This window comes from Adiantum capillus-veneris, chromosome 12, assembly GCF_014529385.1.
Source record: "Adiantum capillus-veneris isolate H3 chromosome 12, ASM1452938v2, whole genome shotgun sequence".
In the NCBI taxonomy this organism is placed as follows: Eukaryota; Viridiplantae; Streptophyta; class Polypodiopsida; order Polypodiales; family Pteridaceae; genus Adiantum; species Adiantum capillus-veneris.
The window spans coordinates 129,865,956-129,889,599 of NC_140942.1; the positions used below are offsets into that span (position 1 = coordinate 129,865,956).

The following is a 23,644-nucleotide window of genomic DNA, read 5'->3' on the forward strand; positions in this document are numbered from 1 at the left end:
ACGAGGCCGTCGAGGATTTTTTTGTAGAGATTTTCCAGGACAGCTACATTCTCTCAGCCCACGTCCATAGGACAACATTGATGCCACGAGACATCAACACACTTCGCCTTCTCAGGTTCAGGTATGACAAAACAATACCGCCTGCCAGTATTTCAGACCAAAAGATGGACAATATTCTTAGAATACCACCTATTAACAAGGTCAAAGTTCATGAAGTGTCTACACAAATGCATCGATACAGCACCCGTCTCAACACCGAGCGGGACATAATAGAAGACGATAGTGAAAGATTGGCACAGTTACGCCTTGAGATGATGGAGGAACAAATGGCAAATGCCATCAGCGACGCCAATGCTGCTGATTTGTCATTGTTGTTTCCCTGTTTCCATGTTTGCCTTTTTGTGTGGGGACGCATTCTGTATTTTCCCTATCACCCCCACGAGATTGCAATTTTACAGAACCGGATGAGGGAACTCATAGACTGAATCATTAATTGCTTTGTTTGGTGCGTGCTATTCTTTTTTTCACAATAAATTTTTTTAATATATTCAATTTTGTATCACACGAATTTCTTTACAGTCTTGTAGTTTCAAATTTGCCTTGGAATATGCAAGATGATGTTGCCGTCCTTGACTCGAACCTCTCGGTCATTTTGAGAGCCGAGGATACATCTTTAGTGGAAGTAGTTGACTGGTTCTAGTCAGTGAACATGGAGACGGCAAATTTTTTTGTTCTGGCTTATCATGAAGGGTACGCAATGTTTTCAATAGTGAAATTATTTTATCTTGAACTCTAATTTATTGTGATGACATATGTTTTGCTTATGTTTATTTGTAACAGATCTCATTGGAGTCCTGTTGTCTTACACCTTGAACGAAACCGGTGCTACCTTGCTTATTCATCCCATAGATTTCATGGTGAAGTACGTAGGTAAGAGGTTTTGTATTTTGCTCGACATCACATAGAATTTTGCTAAAAGTCGCTTATGAAATTTAATTGTATTTTGCACAAATCTGTTCGGAAGCTTGTGTATGCTCTTGAAGCTTTAACGCAACAGCAGATATATGAGAATATTACGATTATTAGCTGCAAAGTCCCTAAGCAGGACAATGCCTACTCTTGTGGATGGAGGGTCTTAATCAATGCAGAAATTTTGTTAGGGGTCATGCTTGATGGAAGCCGTAGAAATGATGTTAGGTATGCACACACTAACGCTTGCATCGGGATGTGCTTGGGCACAAATTAGTGTGTGGAAACACACTAATGCATGCACACACTAATGCTTGTATTAGTGAGTGATTGTGCACAAATTAGTGTGTGCAAACACACTAACTTGTGCACAATCACACACTTATGCAAGCATTAGTGTGTGTGTGTGTATAATTAATGCATGCATTGCGCACAAAATAGTGTGTGAAAACACACTAATTTGTGCACAATCACACACTAATGCTTGCATTAGTGTGTGTATAATGCATGCACACACCAATGCTTGCATTAGTGTGTGCTTGGACACAAATTAGCGTGTAGAAACTAACTAATGCGTGTGTGTATAATGCATGCACACACTAATACGGGCATTAGTGTGATTGTGCACAAAATAGTGTGTGAAAACACACTAATTTGTGTACAATCACACACTAATGCTTGCATTAGTGTGTGCTTGGGCACAAATTAGTGTGTAGTGTGTAAAATCACAAATTAGTGTGTAGTGTGTAAAAACTAACTAATGCATGCACACACTAATGCTTGCATTAGTGTGTGTGTGTATAATGCATGCACACACTAATGCGGACATTAGTGTGTGATTGTGCACAAAATAGTGTGTTTTCACAATCACACACTAATGCAAGCATTAGTGTGTGTATAATGCAACTATTTTGTCCACAATCACACACTAATGCAAACATTAGTGTATGTATAATGCAATAGTGTATGATTGTGAAAACACTATTGCATTATACACACACTAATGTTTGCATTAGTGTGTGATTGTGGACAAAATAGTTGCATTATACACACACTAATGCTTGCATTAGTGTGTGATGGTGAAAACACACTATTTTGTGCACAATCACACACTAATGCCCGCATTAGTGTGAGCATGCATTATACACACACACACTAATGCAAGAATTAGTGTGTGATTGTGCACAAAATTGTGTGTGTGTGTGTGCATGTGTGTACAATGTGTGTGTGCATGTTAGTGCATGTGTGTGTATGCATTGTGTGTGTGTGCATGTGTGTGTGTGTGTGTGTGTAGAAGAACGAGAAGAAAGAGAGAGAGTTTCAGCGCTTACATTCGTGACCTCGATCGCTTGGATATGGTGGGGATGGAGATGAAGAGAGTAATAGAGGTTGGAGATGGAGAGGGAGAAGGAGAGAGAGCTTGGAGATGGAAAGGGAAACAGGCCCACGCAGAAGAGGAGCTCGTTTTTGAATTTTTGGCATTCAATTTCGCGGGGGCACGCAGGTGCCCCCATTATATAAAAAACTTTACTGGAGATTTTATCGCACGTATTACCGCGCCTGTTACCACCTGTATTACCGCCAATATTACCACGAAAATCTCTGATGAGACATTAACAATAGGTTGGTAATGGGACACTTTTATGTCCAGGGACACTTTTATGTCCTGTTAAGTGACCATTTTCCTTGAATTATATCAAGAGTTTCAAAATGGATTTTGAGGTTCTATCTATCTAGAAAGTTGTCTCATGAGCTGAAAAAAACTTGACATTTTTTTGGAATATCAATTCCATCTTTAACCTTGTCCTTGCACAACATTTCACATTCTAAACTATGTGAAAAAACGGCTCCTGTTTTTGGCTTTTTTCAACTTTTTGCAACTATACCACTCTAGAATTCATGTTTTTGAGGTCTATAATGCTAGAGAACTATCTTTAGTAGTCCTCAACATGTCTTGATGCTTCTAGGGATAAATAAATGTTAAAGTTGTAAGTTATGACCAAATTACAAAAATTGTCAAATCCTGTTTTTTAGCCAATTTTAGCTCTTCTATGATTTTTTGGGTGGCTTTCATGATATCCAAATATAGTTTTGATTTTCTATGTCTCATATTGTAACATAAAGCTAATATTCCCTGAGTTTTGGGGCACCTAATACCCTATTTTGCATAGTAGACAACGATGGTTGATTTTTTCAATTATAGAAGAAAACGAAACATTCTAGTATATCAAGTATAGCTTTTTCAATATTTCTAGTTTCTTGTGACAACTATATGCATTTTGTAGGTAGTAACCATATCTAGTCATAACGATCAAATTTGGCTAGATATTGAATAGTTTCTATGGGATTCTACAACTCATAATGTTGAACCCAGTTTTTTCATGTTTGTTGTATTTAGGACTTCATCTTTTTCCCCAGATTCCCCTTGGTAAGAGATGTATTATTCTTTTCACATGCTCCATGGATCCTTATGAACCTAAAGGACAACATGGAACTAAGAAAACATGCATATATTATTTGTATTGAGCGTGGCTATAGAAACTTTGATGATAGGTTTGCAGATTGGTAAAAATTCAACTTTTTTGTACCTATTTGTTTTGGCAAAACAAAAAATAGTGAGTGAGAGGCACTCATATGTTCTGATCACCAACCCATTGAAGTTAACTAAGGAATTTATCTCAAGTCCTACAAAAATCCCTAATCTTATTTTTATGCAACAAAACATAAGAAATGACTGTTTTGATGAAAATGTACTGGTCCATCATCTTTGGAGGCTTGGTGTGACCAAAAGATGAGAAAGTTTACAAGTTTCTTATTTTTTCCATGTGTAGTAGGCCTTGAACTATAACCTCATGAAAGGATTTTACAAAATGAGTGGATCTACTATGGTTTTGGAGGTTTTTTTCAAAACCCTAAAAGGACACTTTTATGTCCTGTTAGGTTACCAACCTAGTTCTAAGGTTATGCCGACTGCATGACCTCTTGTACCCACCTCCCCTCTATCTTCTTTTTCTTATTTAATTTTTTCTTATTTAGTGTGTGGTCGTGTGTGCAGGACGATTGGGATGACGTGAATCCGCCGGTTGGCGCAGAACAAACTCGATGGTTGAGCGAGCGATTACCATGTCCATGTGCGCGATGTAAGCGTGCAATTTCACGGCTTCGGCGTATATTCTTGGCTCATGTGGAGGATTATGGACTATGGGACGATCCGAGAAAACGCGTTCGAATGGAAACTAGCGATCCGAGGGTTTTGGCATCCATTGATGTCGCTCCCCATTGGAGTGTGATCGGGGGCGGAGGCGGGAAGAGGACGGAAGAGAGATTGCGCCAAGAAACAGTCATGGGAGGGGGGTCACACCTACCGTCCGATGTGGGTGGGTCCACATGAGCGCATGCGCATCCTACATCCACCACATATGGGGATCTCCCCACCACCCCGCCCCACATGGAGGTGGAGGAAGATCATTTGCACAATATGGTTGAGGATCTTCTTGCACGTGAGGCGGTGAATGAGTGTGAGCCTGAGTGTGCATGTGAAGAAGCCGCCCAAAAAATCAAAGATTCATTGCTAGAGACAGCACACACCGCTCTTTACGAGGGATGCTCCTACTCCATATTACGAGAGTCTCTTGAGAACTTGAATATTCAAGCAATGTTTGGATGAAGCAATGCAGGGGTCGATGCACTTTTGAGGTATGTTTAAGTGTAATAAGTGTTAGTTGTGAGTTTTTTTTGTGGTTATATGCAATAACGAGTGTTCTTTAATTATGTCATAGGCTATTAGGCAAGATGATGCCTAAAGGCAATCATCTTCCAGAAAATCGAAGGAAGGCACGACAGGTCATGAGAGGGCTTGGGATGGACTATGATCGCATACATGCATGTGTCAATGATTGCGTGCTATTCCGCAATGAACATGCAGGGCTTGATGCTTGCCCCGAGTGTGGAGAATCAAGGTACAAAGAGGGAATGCAAGGAACCACAATACCTCGCAAGGTTCTTCTTCAGTTCCCCCTCATTCCCCGCATCCAGCACATGTTCAGCACCAAAGGAACAAGCGAGCTTCTTACATGGCATATGAAAAATCGCTCCACCGATGGGGTTATAAGAGTGCCAGCTCACTCGCTGGCATGGTAACACATTGAGTAGACATGGCAGGAGTTTAGAGAAGAGCCTCATCACTTGCGGCTTGGTCTGGCTAGTGATGGGGTAAACCCATTTGGGCATCGGTCTACCTCATGGAGTACTTGGCCAGTGGTTGTTGTGAACTACAACATTCCACCATGGGAGTCAACCAAGAAGGGGAACATTTTACTCTCTCTTCTAGTTCTAGGAAAACACAAGGTGAAGAACATGGATGTATATTAGCACCTTTGATTGAAGAGCTTCAGGAGCTATGGAACGGCATAGATGTTTTTGATGTATCAAGACCACTTCGTGATGCACAATGATCAAGTGCATTCTCATGTGGACCATGCATGATTACCCCGAGCTTGGAGAGATTTCTGGTAAGATTATACTTTGTGATGCTCTTTACTGTCTTTGCATTGGTCACTTATATGTGGTTATGTCTTTTGTTTTTGTAGGACTATCGACATCTGGACATAGGGCATGCCCAACTTGTGGACCCTCACTCGTGACAGAGAGACCCGCTCTACTTGGTAAGGTGATCTACCCCAATAACCATCGCTTCTTGCCTCCCACACATCAATCTTATGCTCCACCGTGCAAAGGGATGGAGCCACTCCATTGGACCATGGCCGATTGGGCAAGACATTGGAACGAGCATCACAACACATTGCCTCCTCCCAATGATCCACCTAGGGGTATGTCTAGGTACTCTATTTTCTTATCACTACCCTATTGGGCTTCATTAAAAATCCAACACCTATTGGATCCAATGCATGTGTTCAAAAATGTTGGGCAAGCTATATGGGATCACATAGTAGGCAAGAAAGATTCATTGGGGGCTAGAGAGGACATGAGGGCCGTAAGGAGGCTCCCTCCTTCGACCACACCTCGCATGGGGCCTCGGGGGAAGATGGTTATTCCAAAGGCATCTTGGATTCTATCAAGGGTGGATCAAGAGCGTATGAAACAAGTCATTGCATCCATCCATACTCCAACATGTTATATACGTTTTCTCAAGGGTGCCTTCACTAAAACTAAGAAAGGAGGATCCACACAACTGTATGGGCTCAAATCCCATGATTGGCACAATATTCTTCAGGTAATGTGTCTGTATGTGAGTGTGTGTGTATGTGGTTTAGGGTTCTGGATACTAATAAGTCTTTTTGTTTGTGCAATAGTTTGTGCTTCCAATTAGCGTTAGTGGATTTGCGGACATGAAGATAAAGACTGCAATATTTAAGGTGGGAGAAGTTGTCAGGTATAGAACATTTGATCCTCCCTCCTAAACTTTACTTTGAAGACTAACTTTACTATGAAGATTATGAAGGGTTTTTTGGTTACAGGTTTGTGAGTTCCAAAGAAATCGAAGTTTCAGCCATTCCAACAGCTCAACTTCTAGCGATTCAAGCAACTTGTGCTATCGAGGATGCATTCCCACATTCTATCCTTGTTAGCCAAGTTCACCTATTGATCCATCTTGTTGAGGAGATAGCCATTTGTGGTGTGGTTCACTCCAGGTGGATGTTCTTTCTTGAGAGGTTCCTAAAGACCTTGAAAGATTTTGTAAGGCTACGATCACAACTAGAGGTATTCATCGATCTTAAGCCTTAAACCTTATTAGGATTGGATTGTATTCACAACGCTTTTTATTGGTTACTTTAATCACTAATGGTTTCATGTACATGTGTTCAGGCAAGCATGGCAGAGGGTTGGATTGTACAAGAGGCTTTTGTGTATGTCTCTCAATATCTTTTCACAATAGACCGATCATTGCCTCGTTTAAAGACGGAGGAAGAGGATCCAAAAAAACACGCAAACATTCCAAGTGGGAAAGGTTCTCTCTTGACTTTGGATAGGGAATTTCAAGCCATAGTCAACAACCATTGTATACTCAATGCTCCCATCATGGGCAAATGGGTGGATATGGATGTGGAGGTGCGTACAACGAGAGAAAGGGAGAGGGAAGCATGGAAGAGGTCGCATGGCGGTAGGCGAGCACCTCCCTTTCCTAAAGAGCTTTCCAAATACCCTGATCTAATTCCAGCTGGGTGGATACACAATGCCATGACCAAGGCCAAGGAACAAGGAGAACAAATAAGCCCTAAAGAATGGGAGTACGCACGAGGATGTCTACCAAGGGTAATATACTCAATGTGTTTAGTGTGTGTGTGTGCGTGTGTGTGTGTGTGTGTGTATGTGTGTCATCTCTCTCTCTCTCTCTCTCTCTCTCTCTCTCTCTCTCTCTCTCTCTCTTCTATCTTGATTGGTTTTTGCAGGCCTTCACATTCAACTCTATGTGGTCCAAAGGACGTCATTTTTGAACCCGTAAGATAGATGAGCGTCGAACCACTCCCGATAGTGAAGTTATGGGCAACTTTGACATGACAACACAAGAGGTGAGGGAATGTGGAACAATAAAGAGGATAATCAAAGTGGATTTCAGAACATTTCACAAATATCTCTTTGACTACCGATGGTTTGCGGGTGAGGTTAAGAGACATGAGAATGGGCTCTATATGGTAGACTCCGGGCAATTTCATCACGAGAAGACCGACAACTTGGGGCAACTAGTAGTTGTGAGCAGGTAAAGTCCATGTGCAACTCACTAAAACATTATATCATACATACAAAACTACATTCATGTTGTTGTTTTCTCTATGACCTACAGGTGTTTTATGTGCCTTGTATGTATCGAAGAAGACTTTGGTATGTTATTCCAGTCACACTACGGAGAAGATCTATCTTTGCAGATACGAACATAGAGACTTTGGCAGATCCCACCATACCATCTCAAGAAGATGCCAATGATGATGATGCAGTTGAGGTCCAGAAGAACCAACCATTCCCAATAACCAACCATAGTGAGGAGGAGGACGAGGATGGAGAGGATGATGATGATTCAATAGGAGAGGTTGTAGAGGATGAATCAATAGATTTATTTGTTGATTTAGCTACCATGGGGTTGGATATGGATGTAAGCACTTGTAGAGATCTCTTGGAGGATGAAAATTAATAAATATCTTTTGGATTTTGTCTTCTTTCTCTACTTATGCTGTATAAAAGGGCTATTTGTTTATGAACGCAAGACAATACAATTTTGATCATCGTTCGCTTGCCATTTCCATATGAATGCATAGTTGACATAAGATTTTGAGGTGGAAACAAAATATTTCTGTTTATAGAATCTCATGGAGTACAAATGAGTAGAGTAGGAGAATCATACCAATAGATGAGGCAAGCAAAGAGAAGTGAGGTACTAAAAATCCCAATGAGAATGGAATTTCTTACACTCCATGAAAAAAGGGGGTACCAATGTCTGAAAAGTAACAAAATAGAGTAGGATTTATAGAAAGGGAAAAGTGGGAGAGGAATGGGCCGCGTGGATTCTTTTCCTATGGCGGTAATATGAGCGGCTATATATGCGGTAATAAGTGTGGTAATACTCGCGAAAAAATCGGAAAATGCGCCAACAGGGTTGCAGCATACAATCTCTCTCTTTCTTGAAGCTCTCTCTCTCCTCTTATGCGGTAATGTTGTGCGGTAACAATAGCATTCTCCCATAGTGGAAATTTGACTTTTGTTTTGATTATGGTTCAAAGTTTACAAAATGTTGTGTACAGATTTCCAAAAAAATGGGAGAGTGAGTATCCAATGGTGTTTGGTAATGTAGAGAACTGCCTTTATTGAGTAATCTTTGAGAATAGTATTTGAATCATTGTGCACAGTTAGTTCTCTATTTCAAGTCTGTCGCTGGTAATCTGTGCACAAAGAGTCGTATTTTCTTGTCTCCGAGGTACCTGCAATGCAATGTACGCGATAAGACATTGGGATACATGAGCACAATAGAAACATCAACGTATAAAAGTAATACATGTAAGGCACCTTTCGCATGTTACACTTGAAAACAAATTTTGAAGGCAAATTGAGATCGGACTCATTTAACAAATCCTCTCGAACCTGTCTTAAAGTGACATTTGATCTGACCACAACAACTGTAAGCAAATAATTTGAAAACCATATCTCGATGGACATCAAGGGATTAAAAGCATTGTCACTTAAATCTTGATCCATAGCTACCAACTGACCATTCACTCGATGCCACCTTATGTAGTAGAAAGAAACTATAAAATTCTATGATGCTATCATACACTTTCACACAACCGAGTGCTTGTCAACTTTGCACAAAATTCCTTCAGAATCACTGACATCCCAATTATCATCCAAAAAATCAAGGCAGGTTTGGGATTTGCAGATGAATATGGTTTCTATTTTTCTAACCTCCTCATCGTGGAAGAAATCTATAAAGACATGTAATGGCATAAATAGACTGACTCGTTCTTGCCTGCTTGCAATGTTTGGTCGCAAACACTTCAAAATTTCCTGATGAAGCTTGAGTTTAAAACACTCGAAGGTTTCTGAAGTTGGAACTGGCCACTTTGGGGAATCTTGTTGGGGAAATCGGAAAGGTTTCAAAGTGCCAAATCCATGGACAGAGCAAGGGGCGTTGTAAAAGTAGTCGTAAAAGAAAACTCCCCTCTCTGTGAGAGCTCTTCTCGCACTAGTTCTATACATACGTTCTCCCACCGAAGCATGAAAATCATCAAAAATACCAATTATGCACTCAATTGGTTGCCAGTCTTCTTTGTTAGAAGGATAAATATCTACAAAAACAAAAGATAAGAGAATGGTCACAAGAAATAGTCAACAAAATAACTTGAAGGATCTTTAAAGACTTTTTAGCAATATAGTAGTCACACGGTTTGGTCTATGAGCAGGAAACCCAAAGGTGACTGTTGTAGTCGTAGTTCGGAGTGCATATATGCACGCTCAATGAGCACCTCTTTCACTGTCTTTCCCGTTTGAGACAAGAGAAAATCTTTCACACGTCCTTTGTAGCTGTTGATGAATTCATTTGACATCCGTTTTCTTCTTCTTGTTTGAAGCAGAACCCAACTACCAATGGTGACTGTGGTAGACATCCAACGACCATGGTCTAAGTCAAAGCTATTGAATAGTTCCACAGATTTAACACAGGCGGATGGTCGTCGTGGTCGTCTTCCTTCCATCTCTGCTTCTATTAGCTGTGAAGTGACACTACGCAAAAACGATAAAAGAAAAGAGGCTCACTAGTTTACACAAGAAGTAGTAGCTTGAAAAGTGTTCATCAAAAGGTGTGCCTCATTGAATGTGAGTTATGGCACATTCGGCATTCATCGCCCATGGCAGGGGAATAATTTGCCCAAATCGCGTCGTATCTTCTTATTCAGATCTTTTTAACAGAAAAAACTCTTTTTTGAAAACGCAAAAATTTGAGATAAAAATCAAACAAATTGGAGCTACTGTTGTGGTGACTCAAACTCTATTGGTCAAACAACATTCTCTCTCTAATGCCAAAAAGTTCTTTTTTGAGTCCAAACTTTTCCTAATGTCTCAAGGTTTCCACCTCTTTAGATTCTTCAACAAGCTGTAGAGTTAGGTTGTCCCTTTCTCTCTCTGCATCTGTCAATGACTTGTTGATTTTCTGGTATTCTTCTTCAGCTCTTTCAAGCTTGTTTTCGGCTGCTTGATTTTGTTTTTCCATCTCCTGGCATCTTTGTAATGCCGCATCCAAACTAGCTTGCAGCTTTGTTTGTTTGTCCATATGCTCTTGGCTCTGTCTTTGTAGTGAGTTGACTTTAGCTTTGATCTGAACTTCATTGGCTTTGAGATTATCAATCTCACTCTCCATGGCCATTGATCTTGATATGAGCCCGGTTAGCTTGTGCATCACCACATCCCAATCATTGGTTGGTGGTTGTAGGTCCCCTGTATCAGTGGCCATCTCTTTCAGTTCTACTAATCGAAGGCTCTGCATCTGTTCCTTTGGCCTTGTCCTTGCCAACTCAAAGGCCACAGTAGTTGCCTCTTCTCGAGGGTAACCCATAGCTAGTAGATCAAGAAATATTTTGAAATTCTTTTCTTTTGGATCTAGCTTCTCCTCTTTAGGCTCAACTTCTTCTTTCTACTCTTCTTCTTGGATCTTATCTTGCTTGAACTCTTCTTGTTCATCCTCCTTTTGTTGGGTTTGTGGAGAGCTAAGGGGAGGTGGTGATGGGGGTGGGCTGGACTCCGCGCTTGACGGTGGAGTCATCGGCTTCTTCTTGAAATCTCTGTCAGCCTTTTTTTTTCTCTACCTTTCTTGGCCTTCCTGCTCTTCTAGTAGCTGCCGTCTTACTTTGTCCACTTCTTCTTCTGTAAATGGGATGTTAGGGATATTCTCTGTTGTAGCATCTAAAATCTCAAAAATTTTGATGTAGTCTTCAAACCGATCTTTGTGCACCCTTCAAGATGATCCCGACATGGCTTCCAGGGATGGCTTCCACAACTCACTCAAATATGCTTTGAGTGCTCTTTCGACTCTGAACCTTTCCATTAGTCACTCTAATCGTGCCGCTTTCTATGACTTGGTTTCTTTGATCTACACTTGTACACTTTCTTTCTTTCTTTTCTTTGACTCTGGCGGCTCTTCTAGCACGGTTTCTAACCGACACTTCAAACGTGTGGCTACTCTGGGTGCCTGGGGTGGTTCTTCTTCTTTATCTTCTTTCAGCTTTAGCCAATCATTCTGTGAGGGAGGTTCAGGCTAGTTTCCCTTGGCATGCAATGCTTCATAGACTACTTTTGTTATTAGCTCACCAGGTACAATGTAGGTGGGGTTTTTGCTGCCCATCTTCACCAGGTTGTCATGGATATAAGCAACATAATTTATCACTTTTGTCTTGCTCTTCTGCATTGCCCAAGTGAAGGTGGTGGCAATGGCTCCAAGTGGCATCCTATACTTTTGTGGCCTCTTTGTACACATGTGGAAGTATTGGTTGTAGAGCTGGCTCATGATAGCCACTTTTGGGTTTGCAATATCTTCAAATGTGTAGATGTTCTTCTTTTCTGATTAGACTTTGACTTCATCTCTCCTCTTTGTCGCACTATCTCCCTTGTTGGAGATGTCTAGTGTGGCTGCCACCACCCTCTCTATGATGACAATTATGGTATCTGGCTTTCCTTGCAGATCAGTGACGCTGGCCACTCCATCTTCTTTGATAGTGGTTACAAATTCCCACACTCTTTTGATGTCAATTCCCATTGGCAAAGCTTCAAAGTAGTTATGGAGGTCCATCTTCTCTAGGTAATCTCCCATCTTGCTTCTGACAAATTCATTGAGCTCCCGTGGTATCATGGGTAGCTCTACTGCATTTTCTTCAGGATCTTTGAACATGCCTTGGTAGATCTTCAAATTATTGGACTCTAGAAAATCATCCTGAATCCATGTGCTGGTTGGCTTCAGGGTTCCTTCTAGGATGACAAACGGCTCCACTTCTTCGAAGTAGTCTTTTATTGTCATCCTCTTCTTCTTTGGAGGTGATTTTGCGGCTGCCATAGATCCTGTTGCACTTAGTAGTCCGAAGTTAGCATTTTTTCCATATCAGCTAATAAACTGAGTTCTAACTATCCAAATGAATTGAAAATTGAAAATAAAACTTAAAAGAAACTAGGGAAACTCTCCATTTGCCCATAACAGCTTTCTGGCTTAAAAATGATCATTTAGACATCCTATGCGTAGGATGTCTATCTTGCCTGTTTTTTGTGAAACTTGGTAGGCTGGTGTCCTTGACTTGTGCAACATGGTTATGTGGGTGGAATTGGGTTTGGACATCAAAAAGTGAAATTCTGGGCGGATTCAGGCCTTAGGCTCACAAATTGGGTAGGATGTCCTCAACAGGTGGCAAATGATATTCAAATGGGTTGAAAGTTGATATACAGGCTCCTTGCACCATGTTAATGGCCCCTATGAAGTCAGTTCTTGCACTGTAGGTCAAAATCATGCTGGAGACATCCTATGTGTAGAATGTCTATTTCATCAAAATGACTTGGAGTTGGTTCTGTGGGTAGCTCTTGGCATGTGGAACATGGCCCTGCTCTTGGATTTTGATTTAGACAAGAATTGCTATTGGTAAGAGCATGTGTAGTGTTTTTGGGTTCAAAAAAGTGCATCTTGGAGGTGTTGGGGGCCAAATGTGATTAGAATGGCTTGAAACTTGATATATGAGCTTAGGAAGGTGTTATAAGGAGATCTGGAACTGAAAAATGCAAGCTGGGGGCCAAAAATGTCATTTAGACATCCTACACGTAGGATGTCTATTTCATCATTTTTCACATATGACCACACAGATAGCTTGGCAATGTGCTCATGAGTATATTTTGCAAGTTTCATGTGATTTGGACTAATTTTGGTAGGTCTATGGCCTATTATTGCCTCTATGCTCCGACTTTGCGTTTTTGATGTGTATGAGGTCAATTTTTGTCCAAATGTGATGAAACTTGGTGGCTAGCTTGTATATGCTATTCAGAAGCTGTGTGTGATAAGAGATGTTGAGTTTGGTGCCGAGATTTGGCCTTGAGACATCCTACCTCCTGATGAAATTTTTAAGGTGAGTGCTACTGGTGCCTGCCCTGAACCCCCCTGAGTCCCTTTTAAGCATTATTTCAACAAAAACGTCAAATAGATAGAAAGAAACTCCCTGTGTGGATTTCCGAGCCTCCAAGCCATTTTTTGACTCTTGGAGTGCTTTTCCGCGATGAAATTTATTGATGTTGGTCTCCATAGCTTCACAGTCCCTTGGGGATCCTTGCCATATGGTTTTTGTCGATGTTGGCCTCACCGGAGCTCCGTTTGGCAATTTGTCGCTTTGGAAGTGACCGTGGTTGCATTTACATGTCATCGATGACTTGTGGTGGTCTACCAGCATAGGACTTGGTTGTTGATGGTCTAGGAAAGCCGCTCGTGAAGTTTGGTGGCAAACAGACATGCGGTTTGTCCGCGAGAGCTATTTGACGCTTTGTGTGTCTGATGCCTTTTCTGAATCTTAGTGCCACTTCGGGTCGCCTTATGGCCATGTGGGCTATATAGACTTGTCGAGCATGTCGAGATGCTCCTACCCATGAGTTTTGGTAGCATTTGGGCGTCTTTCCGCCGATTTCCCATTTGGTGGCCTCTTGTGTGGCTCTAGAAGTTAGGATTTTTTCCGATGGTTTTCTGCCGCCTTTGGGCATTCAAAAGTGGTCTCCTATGCTAGGGTAAGCCACCGATGAAGTCTCATTGCTTCTGGGTTAGCTGTTAGGTGGTCACTTCTACTTGTAGGTCTCTACTGCCCTCTTCCCGTGTGAACCCTACGCTAGTTTTCGCGGAAAAACGACAAACATGCGCGAAAAGCTCAAGGTGGTGAGCCTACCTCTCATGTCTGGAGTCTGTCGGGTGGTCGTGCGCGTCGTAGAAGCGGCTGGAAGTCCCGTTCGCTCTAGGTGGCAAGAGCTCTCTTTCAAAAGGCAATAGTAGAAATGAGCTTAAAATGAAGTGAAAAAACTTATAATGGGGGTCCCCGAACCACTTTCCATGAAATTTGACATGTGCTCCCAACTTCTTGTGAGATGTGGTTTAGGCTCAAAAATTTCTCGATTTGGACTCCATTTGCCCAGTTTCCGAGAAATTTGACGTTTCGGTAAAAATCTTGCCAAAACACGCTTTTCACTCCATTCACATAACTGCACCCCCATTGTACCATAGGTTGTCCTATAGTCATTGATTATCCCCATATTTTTTCTTCATTACGATCGTTTTGCACGTGCTTTTTGTATTTTTGAATTTTTTCTGCTGATAATTAGTAAAATTAAAAAGAAAATAGCAAATCAAACCCAAAAAATCCCCAAAAATCATAATAGCTCAAAAATATCACTGCAAAACACTATATACACTCACATGCAATTTTTATGGTCAGATTTCTCCGTTTTACCACTATTTTGTCTGAAAAATGGCTATTTTTACTTATATACACACAGCTAGGGGCTTGATTTGGCTTTTGGCCCCATATAGTTGTAGACTCCTGCTGTATAAGGGCATATGTACTTGGGTTAGTCCAGAAAATTTCACAATCAAACGACAATCCTTTAAAATAATAAAAAAACATGCCCTTTTTTTGCTCTTTTTGCCATTGGGTCTGCATTTGAGAATGCCTCCCCACCTCCTAGCCAGAGTCCTCCCGGACAACAAGGTATCGCATCGGTGTATGTGCCGTGCATGGGTTAAAATATTGTGCTAATGCTCGGCCATGTAATGTGGCCCTATATAATGCATACTCGGTCAATGCGTGGAAAAAATTAATGCTGTGCAAGAGGAGGGTATAAGCAAGATGCTTATTGGCATTCGACGTCGAGGTTTCCTGTTTGTTGTTGATTTGGTTGGCGGATTTTCTTTGCAAGTAAAAGTTGTAACTCTACCGCTCTCTGTTTGATTGTCTTTCTTGCAAAAGTCGCTTGGTGTGCCGCTATTGTCGATATGGCCATGGTTGTCTCCTTGGAGAGAATTGTCGTGTCGGAATTGGCCATAGTCTTTGTCTCTTTTGCTTTCCATTATGTTTGTAGTGAGCATGGTTGGCAGTTCCCTGTTTGTTCGCCATGGGTATCGTGTTTCTCTTTAGTGGCACCCATCCTTTTGGCTCTTTATCCAGTGTCTGTGTTGCTGCCATCTGGTTTTTCCGGGGTTGCTGAGAAAAGGCTACCACCTGTTGTTCTTGTGCATGCTGAATTTTGACTGCATCCGCATTCCAATCTATTTGCACATTATACTCTTTTTTCCAAGGTTTTCCCAACAACATGGGGTGTTGTGTGCTTTCATCCTCAACCACATAAAACTTGTGTGGGTAAATATATTGATGTACTTGTACATGCAATATAATCTAGCCCAATGTTTTCAATGAATGTGATGTACTGCTTTCCACAACTTGTGGAGTAGGATGTAGTTTGACCTTTGGGCTTGAGCTGTTTGTATAATTTGTAAGAGATTAGATTTGCTTGAGCTCCAAAATCAAGCAATGCAGTCGATTCAACTTGATTGCTGTCCACTTTGACTGCAATTATTGGCTCCACTGTGTCTTCATCAAAATTTGTTAGTCAAATGGCATTTATTCGCAACGATGATCCACATTGTTATTGTTTTCGTAGAAGCAATCTTTTTGCAATGTGTTCTTTTGCTTCTGCTTGGGCTTCTTCTGTTGTTTCTCTTGATGGATTTGTTGAAGCATATCATGTGTTAGTGGTAAATGATACTTTTTTAATCGACAACTACTAATCCAATTTGGCATTCCTTCACCTGCTAATGTAGCAAGCTTGACAGGTCCACTTTGTGGTAAGTCACTAATCATAAAGGGTCCCATCCCTTGCTTTTTAAGTTTTTTGGCATGTTGCTTCAAGGTATAAACAAGTACATAATCACCTGTTTTGAACTCTTTCGTGCGCACATGCTTGTCAAAAAACTATTTTTGTCTTCTCTTTTTAGCATAGATCGAAGCTACAGCTCTCAAGCGAAGCTCATCTAGCTTTTCAAGCTCATCTATTCTTGAAGAGAGCTCGTGCCCTGTCCATTCTAACCGTTTTGCTACTCGTAGAGTTGGAATTAAGAACTCTATGGGTAATATATTGTTTAGACCAAACACCATGTTGTAAGGTGTTGTTTCTATGGATGTTTTGTAAGCTACCTGGTATGCCCATAGTGTTGAGTGTAACTACTGATCCCAGTCTGTTCTTGACTCAGATACAATTTTAGCTAGAACAGTGCATAGTGTTTTATTTGTGGCCTTAGCTTGTCCATTTGCCTGTGGATGATATAGAGCGGATTTTCTATGTATGACCATGAATTTCTCTAGCAGATATTCAATGACTTCATTAAGAAAATGTGTTCCTCGATCACTGACAATTTCTATTGGTAATCCGTATCTTACGAAGACATTCTCATACAAAATTGTGCAGTGGTTCGTGCGTCTGCTTTTTGTGTTGCCTTGGCTTCCGCCCATTTTGTGAGATAGTCCGTAGCCACAATGATATATTGGGTATGGGTGCGATATGCAGGGGGTGAAATAGGCCCCACAAAATCAATGCCCCATTTTGCAAATTCCCTTGCTCCCATCATTGGCCGTAGTGGCATCTCATCTCTCTTTATCGGCACTTTGGTGCGCTGACATGCGTCACAACGCTTTACAAACTCCTCAGCATCCATGTGCAATGTAGGCCACCATCCCGGGGCAGTCACTTTTTAGAATGTGTATGATATCACGTGAGTTAACCGGAGAGGATTATTAAAAGACCAAAATGTATAAAAATGTATACATATAGAGGAGGGTTGGGGTTTTTTAAATAGGCTCACAGTGTAAGTATAGTATGTATATTGGGGTATTATTAATTACCTCTTGAACGCACGTGATAGAGGGGTCTTTTGATAAGTGACTGCCTCGGGGCCACCATATTCCTACGGTTAAGACAATTTTTGCCGTCTTATTGCCTAAAAAATGGCCTCCACTTATTCCTCCATGTGCGTGTTCTAGAATCATCACGTATTCACTTTCACTTGCACAGATTCTAAGTTGATTATCCTTTCCTCGCTTATGGAGTTGAGTCCCAATTAAATTAAAGTCGCGAGCCTCCAACTCTATAGCCCTTTTTCGTGCTTTTGTTACGTTTTCAGGAAATGTCCTTGTGGTTAGGAAATAAATGATATATTGACTCCATGCAGGTGCAATGTTTACCTGAAAGAATGTCGCGTGATCCACTGGTTGTTTGGCACTACATATAGTACAATTGTTAACATAAGCATGTGTGTCAGCATACATAGTTGGCCAATAAACCCCTAATTGTTTCAATCTCTGGTGTGTTTTCATTGTTGAACAATGAAATGCACAATCCTGGATGTGTGCTTCTTCAAGATAATACTCAATTCCTCTGGATTTATACATAATTGTAGAATCTGGTCCGATCCTAGATGATACAGTCGTTGTGCAATCAACTGGAAGTCTTTTGTATGTCGAATTGTTTGTTGTTTGGATCTATCTTCTTCCTTGTTATCAAATCTACCTCCAAAGGAAACAATGCTTACAATTTCTTGAGACTATTTGGGTATCATTTCAATATTGAAAAGATAAGCATCAAGTATGTCATCATCTACTCCTTCAGGAGCTTCCCCGTTTTGCAGCCTGGAAAGATGATCCGCCCGTAGATGAGTTTTACCCTTTTGACCACCACTATGAAATCAAACTCTAGCAATATAATAAAACGGCGTACAATTCGTCCAGTATTGTATGGTTTATTTACCAGATACAAAAGAGCTTGATGATCTGTGAAGAACACAAATTTATTGCGAGCAAATAATGCCGAAATTTCTTTACAGCATAAATCATTCCTAACCCCTCTCTTCCAGTGGCTGTGTAGTTCTTTTCTGCACTATTTAACTATCGGCTTGCATAACAAACTGAGAAATCCATTGTTACATCTCCAGGTTGAGCCAGAATACTCCCAATTGCATGTGCAGTTGCATCAATATGAACATGGAATATCTTTTCACAATCTAGTGCTTTAAGTATAGGTGTTGAGACAAGATTTTTCTTCAGCATTTGGAACGAAGTCTCACACTCCTCAGTCTAGTCGAAACGGACTAACAAACGATACAGAGTTTGTGCAATGACTGCATACATATATATATGAATCTTCGATAATATCCGCAGTGTCCCATGAAGGATTGCACTTGTTTCGCATTAGTAGGCCGGGGCAAGTCTACTATGACTTTGATTTTGTCTAGGTCAGTGGTTATGCTATTTCTTGAGACAATATTTCCTAAGATGCGGCCTTGCCTTACCACAAAAATGCAATTTTTCGGGTTGAGACAGATTCGATATGTTCTGCACTTCTCAAATACCTTTTCTAAATGGTCAATATGTTCTTCTCGTAGAAGAGAGTGTACACAAAGATCGTCCATATATATTTCTAAGAAGATTCTCAGGTATTCTTTGAACGCATGTGTCATTAACCTCTGAAAGGTAGCCATTAGGAAATTTCGGAGGTCATTTGGAGGGCCTTCTAAGAAAATGTATTTTTTGCACTCTCTCTCTAGAAAAAATGGCAAAAAAAAAGGGCTGGGTCTTTCATAGTAAAAGTTCAAAAAGTGTACTTTAAGTAGATTCCTTACTCTTTGAACATTCGTTCGTAGTGATTGAGGGATAATCCTCTTTTCAGTTGCATTGAATGAACCTCGTCAATATGGAGGGAATGAGGCTAGCATGGAGGGACGAAGGCGCAGCCGCTATTCACTTTCCATTAAACCTGCACATTTGGCTAATGGCGCACTCCTCAAATGGCACAAATGTTACCCAGAAACGAGCCAAATATCACCTTCACATTGATTTGGACAATGAGTACCAACCATTGATTAAGCGCAGTAAAACAAACACACATATACCTCCCGCTTCCATAGACACGCTCAGAGCTCAGGGAGCTAAACACATAGATATCTGGACGAGAGGCTCTCTCTACCCTAAGAATCCAATGACTAATGCGTCTCCACCGTTTGTCAATCCTACAAGCTTATTGACCTTTGCTGGTGATGGAGAAAAGGGCCTTCTGGGTTATTGTAAATCTCTTACAAGAGAAGCTGAAACTTACAAGAGCATTCTCCAAGCTCAACAATGTGAGATTTTTCGCCTTTCACATTTACATTCTACAGATCAGGTTACCATTTTGCAACATAAAACAGAGGTACAAGAACTGAAAGGAAAGGTGCGAAGTTGTCAAATGAAGGACACCATCTTGGGTGGTCGTATCCAAAAGAAGAAATTGCGCAATCTTGAAACATTGCAGGTTGCATCAGGAGGTCTCAAGAAAAGAATCCGAGCATTAAGGTGATGCTTCTTGGTTGGCTACATTGTCTTAGTTAAGTAATCTTTTTGTTTTTTCTTGTTATGCATTGTTTTCATGTGCCTAAATAGTGTTAGTGAAGCAAATTTTCTGTTATTTACTTATGCATTGTCTTCATGTAGAGATTCAATCTATCCTGACAAGGAAAACTTTGACCCCAAAGCCAATATAGGAAAGAGATTGAAGCCACTTATAAGTAGAAGCCTGGCAGCAGATATAGTACATGACAAGAAGTTTAAGATCCTACAACGAAATGTAGTGGACCGCTTTATTTCAGAGAACTCAGTGCCTGCAAAAGAGATACAAGGCACACTTGATTCACTTGGTGTAAGCAAAAGAGGATATTCGGCTATCCAAAAGTCTGTCTCATCCATCTTTGTTAGGAAGGGTATAAAATCCAAACTTCTACCATCAGCCTCAAGTGTTTGGAAAGAGAGGCTTCAGCTTAACGAGGCACAGGGAGACTATCTTGGACAGCCCTTTCATATTAAAGCAACTTACAGTGGCCATGGAGCAAACATGGCATATGATGAGTTCAACAATATTTTTATGGACCTGCGGATAGTACAGAAGAGAATGGTGGAGTTTTACAACATCACATTTGAAGAGTCACGTGGGGTATTACATTTTTTGTTAAAACTGGATGAGTGTGAGCTTGTTAAAGAGAAAAAGCTAGAGCGTGTTACTATTACTTTAATGAATAGAGCCCTCTCAAAGTGTCCCAGTGATGATCCTTTATATTTTAGTGTTCAATCAGAATCTAACATATGGTGGCTTGGTGCATTTGAGGTAAGCGAGATTCTCAGGTAAGCTCAAATGTTCACATCTACTTAAGTCTCATTTATTTTGTGTTGCAGGTAAAGAAAGAAGATCATGAGATTCTATATTGGGTGTTCCATCGAACTAATATTCCAGAGGTGATTGATCGACAGACTAACCAGGGAGAGGTACTACGTCTAGATGGAAGGGGAGACTTTCAAGTTCAGTGGCATCTTGCAGGTGACCTCAAAACATTAAAGTGCATGTATAATTGTGGAATGGGTGCAATGGCAAAGTCACCGTGTTTGTTCTGCATGGAGCCTGCAAAGGTCATGGACCCAAAGTGGTGGAGAAAAGCTCCAACACGTCACATTGAGGATCCTGCTTTTCGACCGGTTTTGAAAATACCACTTGTGAATGTCCACATTTGTACAATGCATGCCCTTTGTAGAATTGTGGAGAAATTGGTCTACTTATACATCGGGTTTGCTTGGAAGATTAAGAACTCCGCAGAACGACAAGTAGCCCTGTTGTGCTTAGAAATGGTACTGTCGGATATGGGGCTTCATGGTGGCAATGTGAAAATCCAGCGGGATGAAAAGAGATCAACTGCTGAGAAGGATGTCCCATGCAAACCATCCATCGGTGGGGTGAAGGCACGGAGGTTTTTATCTAAGCCCCAAGGTACAAGAGATCCAAAGCTAACAAAACATGGAAAAATATATAACACATCTTATGTTAGCAAGGTAGAGTATCAGAGCTGGAAAAAGCTACATATTGCAGTCAAAGACCACGAACCAACTACTCGTAATGCGAAGGCTGAGGTTTGGCGATCAATAGACATCCTATTTTTGATGTGCGACAAAGATGACTGGTCACAAGGTGATATGAACAAGTTCAAGGAAAATCTCAACCTTCTGAAAAAATCATTCAAGACTGCATGGACAGACACCCAGATTACTCACTACATGGTATTATCATGTATTTCTTTCTCTCTTATGTGCAAATATGTGACTGTAAAACATTCTAACTAATCTGTTTTCATATCCAGCACATCATCTTCAATCATTTACCATATTTTATACAAAAGTATGGGAACCCGGCAATATGGAATACCCAAGGGATGAAAAAGTTCATTACATGGCGAGAAATGCTTATTTCAGGCACACACGACATGGTGGCTCTCGAATCAAGGTTAACATTTTGAGAGAACTATTTGAATGGTTCTATCGTAGAATCATTCATCGAATGCAGGCAAAAGAAGTCTTGGCAAATTCAGAAACAACACAAGCCATCAGACATTTACAACAACAAAAAGTTAAAAGATCAATGGCATACAACAACTCCGGAGCTCGTGAAAGTCAACGAAGGTGGAGAGAGACAATGGTGTATGTGAATCACAAGTGGAGAAAGATACTATGAGTGGATGACATTGTACAAAATTTATGTAATACATGATCTTATACAATTGCTACTTGAAGTGTATCAAGATTTTGAAGGTTCAATTTTGTTTTTTGGCACGTCACCCTTGTAACGAATCATGAGATGTTTGCCATACTCTAAAAGTTCATCTGGGTTTTGTGTACCAAGAGCTAGTGCCATTGTTGTGTAGGTGTAGTAATACGCTGCCCGACCACCTGTATAGCCCGGGAAGTAACCAAAACAATCTCTAGCAAACACTTTGTCCACAAGAATGACTTTATCTGCACTTTTGGGCAGCACCGGTCCACCCAAGAAGCGTGATAGTGTCTTGAATGTGTAAGTTGCTATTGAACCCTCTTGTGACATGGAATTGTGAAAAACTATTATCGGAGACTCGCAAAGCTTTGAAAGGTACTGCGCTAGGGCCGCATCCCTTCCTCGATACTCTCTTGTCCGGTGCCGAAGGAAGTCATCCTTGTCAGCAGTCCAAGACTGCACATACCATGTCAGAAGTGACACAAAGAGAGAGAGAGAGAGAGAGAGAGAGAGAGAGAGAGAGAGAGAGAGAGAGAGAGAGAGAGAGAGAGAGAGAGAGTTACCATGAAGCTCTCATCCTGCAGAAAGAGGTTTTCTTGCCACAGGTCTACAGATGTAGTTGAACCCTGACCTGAATGGTTAAACCAATCCTCCACTTCTTTGTTACTTGTTGATGGTCTTAGGCTTTGTCTTTTTGCTTGGAAGGTGGCTTCATCAGGTAGTGTCTCCTTGTATTTTTCAGCTTTCTCAAAGCATCTTTGAAGGCATTCCATTGGATTGCTGGATGTTTCCATTGCCTCATCATCACTACTATCCTCTGAAACAAATCCACTCCTCTCCTCTTGGACTCTGGAAATAATAGCCAGGGAGAAATCCTCCCTTAAATAAAAGACACTTTGCACATCATGTAAGAAGATATAGGTCCTGTCTCCAATCCTGAAGTCAGGCACAACAGGAAACATCATCTGAGCATGCTTCTCAGTGAAGTTACTGACATCCAATGGAAGTTTGATTTCTGTGGTTTTCACAGAGAGCATCTTACTTCTTTGTACTTCAATTGCCTCAACCTCAAGGTCGACTGTGTCTTCAACCTCCTCGACTTCTTGTATATGAGTTGTCTCCTCGCATTCTTTATCTGGTGCTGCATCCTGCTCCTCTAACACCTCATCAGGATTTTGCATGAGGAATCCAAACAGGCTGTTCAGGTAAATCATAAAGCCAAAGGCTTCCTGAATGAGTTTGCATTCTTTTTGATGCAAAGGGCAGGCTGAATGTCTGCAAGAAGGTGGTAATTCCCTATACTTCTTCAGTCCCTGTCCCTTTCCACCACAGTCATTTAAATGCACAAGAGTCATAGTAGGCAGAACAACCCTCCCTACCTGCACCATCACTTCAAACTTATCTCTGTAGGAATGCAAGAAATTACTGTGCTGAGCTAACAGGTCTTCAATGTCAAACTTTGGATTAAACATAGAATGAACTAGATCAAACTTGTCCCCAGCACCACAAGATGCTACAAAATCAAACAGCCTCTCATCAGTTGCAGCTGGGTCTTCCA

General features: G+C 41.0%; 1 pseudogene; it reads left to right on the plus strand.

The window, feature by feature from the left end:
• The first annotated feature begins 709 nt into the window (after window positions 1–709).
• The window catches only part of LOC147446509 (uncharacterized), a 45,209-nt pseudogene continuing 22,274 nt past the window's right edge, over window positions 710–23,644 (plus strand).